The sequence below is a fragment of the Canis lupus genome, chromosome 3 (genome assembly GCF_048164855.1).
Source record: "Canis lupus baileyi chromosome 3, mCanLup2.hap1, whole genome shotgun sequence".
Classification (NCBI taxonomy): Eukaryota; Metazoa; Chordata; class Mammalia; order Carnivora; family Canidae; genus Canis; species Canis lupus.
This window is the reverse complement of record NC_132840.1, coordinates 52770389-52780624: the sequence shown is the minus strand read 5'-3', so window position 1 is coordinate 52780624 and position 10236 is coordinate 52770389. Positions and strand designations below refer to the sequence as shown.

At 48.0% G+C, this 10236-nt stretch overlaps 1 long non-coding RNA gene across 1 annotated transcript; it reads right to left on the bottom strand.

The window, feature by feature from the left end:
* Positions 1-1558: 1558 nt before the first annotated feature.
* On the bottom strand, positions 1559-8178 carry LOC140630603 (uncharacterized). The gene is made up of 3 exons (XR_012028358.1): positions 8041-8178; positions 5627-5735; positions 1559-1711 (listed from the first exon to the last, which is right to left on the bottom strand). It is a non-coding gene; the product is annotated as an uncharacterized lncRNA (long non-coding RNA).
* Positions 8179-10236: the final 2058 nt, after the last annotated feature.

Genomic DNA, 10236 nt, shown 5'->3' with positions numbered 1-10236 from the left:
ATCACTCCCTGAGCTGAAGGCAGATGCTCAACTGCTGAGCCACCCAAGCATCCCCAAAGTAGTTTTCGTAACACTAGTTTAGGTGCGTTTGGAGGTCTCTCAAAATCAGTTCTTTGCTTTAAAAAAAAGAAGAAATTATACTACTGAAGATAAAATATGTGTATGCATAGACTCTTAATTTGGCCAGGAATCTGTACAGCCAATTGGGTAACCAGAGGTACAGTGGTGTAGTCAGGAGGCAGGTGGCGTTGGCAGGTTGCTGTGGATGTTCACTGCTTATGCGTTTGGCATCCATTTCTCTTCCTCTCCCTGCCAGTCAGCAGCCCCCGTGGCCCTTTGGGAAACCCTGCACTTGTTGCTGCAGGGCTGGGCCCCCTCTTGGAATTAGCAAGTCTAGGAAACCCCGCCCCCTCCCTCCACCGATTGGCCAATCGCTTTCCTCCGGCCACAGGGATTGGTTCAGAGTGCAAGCACCTGTCCTTTTGGGGGGACCGGGTCCTCTGTGGAAGTGAAGGAGGAAGCACGAAGCCTCCATTGCCCCAGCTGGCAGCCGCTTTACCATCATGAGGGAAGCACACCTGAGGATAAAGGTGAGGTGCACCAAAATGAAAAAAAAAATATATGAGTGTGTGTGGAGGAATCTAATGGGGAGAATGGAAACAGGGAAAAACAGTAAATATAAATACGTGAACGAGGTTAGCATGCAAGGGAATTAAGTAGGGTCAGGCGATGGGCATGATGGGGAACCGTCTTGGATAACCTAAGCAGAAGCCCACGGACGCGTTAACTTCTTGGGATGTGACCCTGTGCACCTGCTGCCCTCACAGCCCTCCCGGCCTCAGAGACCGCAGCCCCTGTGCGGTGTCTTACATCCATGGACCAATGGTCAGGCTTCTGCAGTTGACCACAGGGGGCATCCCGACAAGAAACAGAGGCTTCCCAACTCACCCTTAGCCGGTGTCTGCTTGGAAGGAGGGAAAAGAGACTTTCACCTTACAGCTTCCCCGCCTCGCAGCCTTGCCAAGGAATGTGGTCTGGGAGAGAAGAATTTCCACAGCTGTGTGCGGGGTGGTGCTGCGAGGGCCAGGACAGCGCGGGTGTTGTTAGCCTGTGTGGAAGACCTGGCCTTTGCAAACAGGTCAAGGAAACTTAGAAGAAGGAGAAAAAATAACGAAAGAGATGAAGGCAATGGTGGGAATGGTGGGCAAAACAAACAAACAAAAAAACATGAACAGAATTTGGACTATTTCTCCTTGAGGAGAGGATTCCAAAAGCAGACGACTCACTTAGTAGCTTGATTTGGGGGAAGAAGACCCTCTCTCCTCTGGGCTTCCATTTGCTCCTCTGAGACATGAAGGAGATGAACTATACAATCCATATGGGGACTTCGAGCCCTAAACTCTGTGATTCTGGGCATGACTTTTACATGTAGGAAAAATGTTTATGCATAAGGAGGTGGTGGCTGTTTTTCAATTCCATTGCAGCAAGAGAAGAAAATAAGAGATCTGAGGTGAAATGTCTTTTTTTTTTTTTTTTAAGGTTTTCTTTATTTGACAGAGAGAGAGAGAGAGAGAGAGCACAAGCAGTGAGCAGGGAGCGGACCCGATCTCAGGACTCAGATCACAACCTGAATCAAAGGCAGACACTTAACCAACTGAGCCACCCAGGCGCTCCTGAGGTGAAGAGTCTTGATCTTGAGAGCTGTTTTAACCTGAGGAGAGCAAAATGGAGATTAGGAAATCTCAATTCCTGCAAATATATAAAGAAATAACATATTGTTAGTTTTCTGGAATGGGATAGTCCCCAGAAGCTGCTCCCTAAAAAGATGAATTTGAATTGCGTGGCAATTAATATGTTGAAATCTAACCACTGGGTTCTAAGTTCTTAAGGAGGGTTCTTGTGGGCAGCCCGGGTGGCTCAGCGGTTTAGCGCTGCCTTCAGCCCAGGGCCTGATCCTGGAGACCTGGCATCGAGTTCCGCGTCAGGCTCCTTGCATGGAGCCTGCTTCTCCCTCTGCCTGTGTCTCTGTCTCTCTCTCTAGCTGTGTCTCTATGAATAAATAAATAAAATCTTTAAAAAAAAAAAAAAAAAAAAAAATATGTCCAAGTCCTAGTCTCAGGAGTGTGTGAATATGTTAATTCCTGGGGCTTAGAGATTTTTGCAGCTGAGATTAAGGATGTTGAGCTACATTTATTTTGGATTACTCAAATATGCCTGATGTAATCACAGGGGTCCTTAGAGATGGAAGAAGAGTGAGAGGCAGGAAGGCCAGAAAAAATGTGACAACAGAAACAGAGGTTGGGGATGTTTTAACTTCTGGAAGGGACTTTAGCCAAGGACTTCAGAACCCTCTAGAACCAGGAAGGGACAAGGAAACACATTCTCCCCTAAAGCCCCTGGAGGTCGCATGGCACTGCTGACGCTTTTATTTTGGTCCAAGGAAACCCATTTTGGACTTCTGACTTCTGCAGCCATAAGATAGTACATTCTGGTTGTTTTGAGCCACAGAGCCCAAGTCATTGGTTACAGCAGCAACTAGACGCTAAGACAAAGAAGACAGAATGGATTGATGCAGAAAAAAAAATGACTTTGGGAACAGAAAACACAGAGCTGGGCTGGTGATGGGGACTTGTGTGCTGGTGGACATTCTGCACTGGGATGCTGATCTGGAAGCCCGGAGGACGTGGGGACACAATGGTGCCAGGGAAGGGAGGAGGTGATGTGCCCAAGGATAGCCAGCTGGAACCTTTCCTCCTTCCTGGGTGTCTCAGCTTGCAGGGCCCTGGAAGCAGAGCCTGGGTTCAAGGCTTATGTGTGAGTCATCAGTGTGACAGTCGGGGGATGGGCCACAGTCATGGGGAAGCAGGGAGGAGTGAGAGGCGGGGCCAGGACGTGTTCCTGGGGTAGCCACTATTCTAGGACAGGTGGCAGGGGCAGCAGGCCCTGCCAGGGGTGTTCAGGCTTTTGGCCTGTGCCCAGCGACCACCTCCTGCTCATTGGATTCATTTGTATTAACTAGCTGCTCCTTCTGTATGCAAGTCATATTCCGTGGCAGTCACTCACCACCTGTAGGTAGCTCATGTGGTATTTCCAAGATTCCAAACATTTTTTTCTCCCTCATTGAAATTTCCGATATTTTCTTCTCTTTGCTTTTTAACGCATTGAAGTGCTTATCCTATGATGATACGAGTCTAGGAGTGGAGACATACCTCCTGAAAGAAAAATAGCTCCGAGGGGGATAATGCATTCGGGGTGGTGGTGGTGGGGGACATCCGTGTCTGATGGCCTAGGGGTGTAAATCAGGCGGGACTCCATGGAGAATGACACAGATCCCGGTCAGAGAGAGCTGCTGCAGAGTGATGTCTGGGGTGCATTTGCACAGCGAAAATGGCATTCCTGGTCACAGTGAACCTCTTTGTTTTTAATAGCTGCTATGTTCCTACTCACGCGGAGCCTGTGTCTCCAGAGCTCAGAGCAACGGGTCATATTTGGCCAGGACTGGAGAGAGAAGGGGAGGAAGAATCCACTGGCAGATATGGGACATAGTGCACATTTGGGTTTTGGCTTCCACGTTCAAGTGGCTGTGCCAGGAGGACCCAATTTTCCTGTGGCCATTGGCCTTCCTGACTCTTAGCTTCCACCTGTGCTTGGGCTCAGGTGGTCGGCCCCCCAGCCCACGGGGACAGAATCCGTCCTATCCTTCTCGATGGAGTGATGGCTCCTTCCATCCTTCCTGTCTTCCCCTTCCACTCCTGGGCCCGGCCTCCCGGGATTGCCCATCCTGTGCTCCCCACAGGTGTCTTCCAAGAGCCCCCATCACCACTTGCCTGTCTTTTTGTCATGTTTTGAGGGTGAAAAGCTGCTCTTTGCTTTCCAAAACAGCACCTCCATCACTGTGGGTGCTTCCTTCTTCCCCTCCTTTTTTTTTTTTTTTTTTTTTTTTTTTGTGGGTGGAGCTGGGTATTTGTATTCAGTTACTCATTCATTAAACAGCATTGAGTTAACAATTATCGAGTGCCATCTTGGTGCCATACACTGTTCAAGGCACTGGGGACATAGTGATGACAAGACAGACCAACTCCCTCCCAGCGGAAGTTATGTTCCAGTTGAGGAGTGAAGACAGACAGTCAATAAGCAATAATATAAAATCAATTACCAGAGTAAGATCAGAGAGTGGAGCATGCTACGGATGAAACTACGGGATGAGATGGAGAGAGACTCAGGGTGTTTTGGTGCCTTAATATAGATGCTTCTGGACGGCTCACCGAGGAGGCCACTGATACTCAGAGGACTAGAGGTGACCGTTCTGAACTATCTGGGCAGAGTGTTCAAGGCCAAGGGAGCTGCAAGGCCAGTTGTTCCTGGGCAGCAATGCATTTGGCATATTCCAGGAATGGAAAACAAGACCACTGCGGCTGGAGGGATAAACTGGGTGCACAAAACTCACCCAGAGTGGGGAAAAAAAGAAATGATAGAAATAGAATGCTCTCTGTAGGGTGTGGGCCTCTTGGGAGAATGTCATTTGCTTTCACGGCCACGATTTGCTAATGCGGAAAGCAGGCACCCTGCCTGCCGTCCACTGACCTACGTGTGCATTCTGAAGGAGCTACAGGCTGGTTCCCCTCATTCTCCCCCACCAATCTCCTCCTGTTTCCAGGGTGTGCCGAGATCCCTGAGCAGGTGGGACCCATAGTGTGCTCCATCCTGCTCTCCCCAGCACTCGGAGAAGCCCGTTTCTTCTCTCCCGTGCAGGAGGGGCATGGACTGTGGGTGGGGGTGAAGGGGGGAGCGGTTCCTGCTTCATTGTGTCCATTGCACCCTCTGGGAGGGTGTCATGAGGATGCACTAGGGTGCCACAGCGTCCAATGCACAGGGCATGCTCAGCAAATGTCCCCATGAGGGGCGGGCAGAAACCAGACATGGTGCCATCCCCACCTGGCTTTTGAATGAAAGTAACACAATTCTCTCGTGATGAAATCTAATCGCACAGGAAACAATGGGTAAGTATGAGGACTTTCAAACCTGGGGCCTGGCTTCTGCTCACACTGAGAAAATGGAAAATCCTGTCCTTATCAGACTCCCAGAATAGCTCGCTCCTCCCAGCTCAGCTCTCAGGGTTAATCTCAGCCCCAAGGTGGGCCTCCTCCTTTGGGGCGGTGTGTGTGTGTGTGGGCTCTCTGTGCTTCCTTATCAGAGGGAGAGCATTGCTCTGCTCCACTGGCCAACCTCAGTGGCTCCTCCTCTAAGCCAGGGGATGCACTTGGGCCTGGAAGACCCAAGGAAGGTGATGCAGGTGTCCATGGCTATTTAACACACACACACACGCACACGCACACGCACACACACACACACGGGCCCTGTGCTGGACTCTGCATTCTGCTTCCTGGGGGGAATAATGCTTTCCAACGCACCCTCTTCTCCTAGCAAGGAGGACCTTGTAGGATGTGAAGAGTCGAGTGTTTTCTCGCCTCTAGTTGGATTTTAAGAAGTTAAAATTATTTCGGTGGAAAGCAGTTGCCCAGAGCCAGCGTGCTTCTGACAGCCCACTCTGCCCCACTGTTGTCCTTGGGAAGTACCTGCTGGGCACCTCCTCCCTGGCTCAGCTGCCAAGCTGTGCCCCAAGTACCTGTGGTCTTGTCCCGACTACCCTGTTGTGAATGCTTCTTGCATGTGGCCATTTGCCTGTACAGATGTCAGCTGCCACGTGTGGTCACATATTCAAGGCATTACTTGTCCTGTAGGGAAGTGAGCAGAAATGAGGTGGAATGGGTTCAGCCCTTGACATAGAATCTGAACATCCAGTTGGGAGTTGTGGCTGTGCCACTTTCTAGCCACATTTCTTTGAAATGGACAGAAGACCTGGTCAACCTCACTGCTGAATCCAGGCTGTAGTGAACATCACGGTCCCATAATGGCCTTCATCCTTTCATCTTCATGTAAAAAGTCATTTACACCAAAGAAGAATTTAGATCATCTCAGCTGTGTGTATCTGGTTTTCTGCATTTGCAAAACAAAACAAAAACAAAACAAAACAAAACAAAAAACAAGCAAGCCAGCCAGCCTTTTGGGACATACTTATACTAAATATCCATTCACCGTTTATCTGAAATTCTAATTGAACAGGGCATCTTGCATTTACATTTGCTAAACCTGGCAACCCTACAGGAGAAGAAATTCACTGCATATTTATTTATATCTATCAAACTGAATGATGGATGCATAGACTGGTCCTGGGTCCCCATTTAGAGGCAGAGTCTGAGTGTTTTCTGGGAGTTCTTAGGAAGACTGTACTATATCTGCTGTCGTGCCAAATCTCGATGTGAAACCAGAACAATTCAATCAGTCCTTCACAGTCTAGATGTTTGCACCGGGTAGACAAAATATCGAGATGTTTGGCAGGATCGCTCAATTGTCCTTTGGAAGTCTGGCATCCTACATCTATAGCTTGTGAGTTTGTCCTGTGCTGGGACAGTGTCTGTAAACTCAGTTCTCTGATCTCCGATGACCCCATGTCCCCTCTCCCCTCCTTTTCCAATGGGGCCTGGGACATGCTACTAGAATTTTCAAGGATTCGGCTGAGGTCTGGACATGCTTTGCATTTTGTTCATTTTTTTGGCCCACGTCGTGCATGTAAGTACAGTTGTTTTACTTCAGTCTGCTGATAAAGCTCAGACTTCTGCAGACTCCTTTTTTCTTCATTCCTATTATGCAGGAAACCCAGCAAGAGAGTCAAGATTTTTTGTTCTCCCCCAGAGCACAATGAACTGACATAAATCCTGTGCATGTAATAACACTCTGACCCCGTTAAGAAGACGAATGGGGAACAGTGACTTCAAACAGCATTGGGAGCCCCTTGCACCTTAGAGGTTCTTCTGAGAAAAGGCATATCCATTGATTCATTAGTCATTCATTCATTCAACCAGCTTTATGGATCCCTGAGCCACATGGGAGAGAGGATGAAGGGTGGTGGGGCACAGTAGCTACAAGCACCATCTCTCCAGTCACTTGGCCTGGGTTCTTTCTATTCCTAGGTCTGTGGCCCAGCCTGGGGGAGTTGCTCTGCATGTCTGCACCTCCATTTCTTTCCTTTGCAAGAAGGGATTAATGATAGTATTGACCTGCAGAGAGTCATTGTGAGGGTGACATAGGAATTCATGTCACTGCTTGAGAACCACCTCTGACATGTAGTGAGTACATAATAAATGTTAGCTGTCCCACTTGGATGCATGGTGGTAGAGATCATTTGATCTCAGAAAGGGCAGGATCCAGTCCCAAGATGTAAAATTCAGAATTATGGTTGGATAAAACCAATTCTGAGTCATGGCAGGGGAGCCTCATTCCAGGTCTCAAAGTGACCCATGATCTTCGTCCCCTTGGCTACCACTTGGTCTAGGGATAGCCTTAACCCAGAGTTCTAGCTAATGAGATAGGACTAGATACCTTCTTGCTGAGACTTCTGGAAAATCTTCTACTTTCTTGATTAACAGAGAGAGAGAGAGAGGCCTTTTGGCCTGGAAGGTTGGAGGTACAGTGGCCACTTGGTGACCCTGAGATCATAGCATGAGGACAAAGGTCAAGATGCTAAGGTTGATAAAAAACAAAGATAGAAAAAGAATGCAGGTCGCCAGAAGGGTGGATTCAAGTAACTCCCCCAGGTCACCTACCTCCAGACTTCTTATTACATGAGGAAAATTAACATCTACTTCTCAAACTACTGTAATCATCTTTTCTATCACTTGCAGCTAAGTGAATTTTTCACTGACGGGGCCAAGTAAGCAAAAATGTAGTCTCTTTTTTTCACAGAATCCTAGACAGATGAAGGAAAAAATAGCATATCCCAGTACAATAAAATGTCCTAGAAGAGTAACCAAAGTGCTCTGTGCACACAGGAAAGGAATATTTAGTGGGTGATGGGGTGTCTCATTGGGTTGTAAAGACAGAGCTCTGCCCCTCTGAAGTAGACTCTTGACCCAACACACAGACCTGCCATCCATCACCCGGTTCTCAACCAGAACACATTCCATAGAAAGAGTTCCCCACCTTAATGACTGATGATGACCACATGATCTGTGCTTCTAGGGTCAGTGCTGAAATGGTTGGTGTCTCTCTCTTGGCCTCAGCCCCCAGGCTGTTGATCCTTGCTGTGTGGCCTGGATCTTTTCTCTGCTCTTTTACAACTTACACTGAAGTCTGCCTCAGTTGCTGACCCTCTGTGACATAATAAGAAATACACATTTTTGGTCTCTGCCCCCGGACACAGAGCTCCTAAAACTCTGGCAATTTCTGGAGTGATGTGGTGCTAGGGAGCATCTTTGGTTCTGATATCTGGTCTTTGACCCTGGTTCCTGATACAGAGCTCCTAAACCCCTTGGAATGTCTTGGGAGTGACTTTTGTTCTAAGGAGGTGACTCCGGGTGGGCTCCTGGATGCCTTAAGGGTGGGGTCTGGTCACTAGGATGATCAAGCCATGATTTGAAGCTTAGGACTTTCATCCTCACCCCTGTCATCCTGGGAGGGAAGAGGCACTGCAGATTGAGTCAATAATGGATCCTGCCTACATGATGAAGCCTCCATTTTAAGAAATCCCTAAACTCCAGGCTCCAGAGATCTTGGGGTTGGTGAATGCATCCATGTGCTACACCCCAATGGCATGAGCTAGAAGCTCCTATGCTCAGGACCCTTCCACACTTCACCCTTTTCATCTGACTGTTCATTAACATAAGTGTTTCCCTGAGTTCTGTGAGCTGCTCTAGCAAATTATCAAACTTGAGGGTGGAGTCAAGGAAATGCTGATTTTATAGCCAGCCATTAAATATAGGTGACAACCTGGGACTTATGCCAGCATCCGGAGTTGGGGGAGGGGTGCAGTCTTGCAGGGTCATGCCATTGACCTGGGGGGTCCATGCTCATTCTGGATAGTCAGTGTCAGAAATGAATTGAATCGTTGGGCACGCAGCTGGTGTCTGGAGAGTAGGAGACTTGGTTGATATGGGGAGATCTCCCGTGCATTTGGTGTCAGAAGTGTTATGAGTAGAGAAGATAAAACAAATTGTTTGTATCATCTGTTCCTCCTGTCTGCCTCAGTCCCATTGCCCTTTCTGGGAGAGTTGTTGCATTTGGTTTGGAGAGTTGTTGCATTTGCATTGGATTTGGTTGGATGCATAGGTAGAGAGGAAGGGGATGGGTAAGGGCCTGAGGACAGCACCACAAGCATTCTAGAGGCAGATGTGAGCAGACAAGCAGGTCGGAGAAGGTGGGCCCAGGAGAGGAGGATGACAGGCAAGTGGAGAGCCTGGCGGAGGGACAGGCTTGGTCTAGGAGTGGCCCTGACCCAGAGCCCCAGCAGGGAGTTCAGCAGCAGTGTCCCTGGCATCAGGGCACCCTGTGAGGTCCTGAAATGAGAAATGAGGTCCTAAAGATGATAATTTTGGCAGGTAGGGGTAGATTAGCTGGAAATACATAGTATTGATTAAAAAGCCAAGGGAAATAGTCAGACTTGGAGTTATTAAACAAAAGAAGAATCTTCCAGAAAAAACATCAGGGGTATAATTGGCAGCTTCAAGGTAGATGTGGATGCTGGGCAGCTGACTGAGTCACTTTGGGGCTGCATTTTTTTACTGTCTTCAATATAAGCTTTGCCGGCAGATTCATCAATAAGTTTCTGCTAAAAATAGTTGATTGAAAAGTGTAAGCCTCAGTCAGGAGGTGTCTTAGCTACAAAATTTATTTATTTTTCACTCAACCAGGAAGCAGTCTTAGGGACAGAAGTCTTAGGGACAGCCTATGGGAAGATTTCCCTTTGCTGCATTGACCTGTCTTTCTAGTAAGAGAAAATCAACTCAAATGGGAAAGTTAGAGGTATTGTATCATATGGCAGTTCCTATGAGAATGGTTAACCTTTTATTAAAGAGTTAGCTGTGTATCTGGTATGTATATTAACTCATTTAAACATCTGAGAACTTCTATAAGGTTTGTACTACTGTTAGCCCTGTTTTACAGAGGAGGGGACTGAGACTCAGGGAGGTGAGAGGTCACAGGTTAGGGGAGTCTCACTGGATTGTAAAGACAGGCTCTGCCCCTCTGTAATTAGGGGAGTCTCATTGGATTGAAAAGACAGAGCCTGGTGGGGTGATGACATCCCAGTGTGAGTGATTGCTCCCCAGGCACTGATGGTGGTGCCTTTAAGAAAGAAGTGTATATCTTTCCTTGAAAAAAATCAGACAGTTGGGGGAAAGG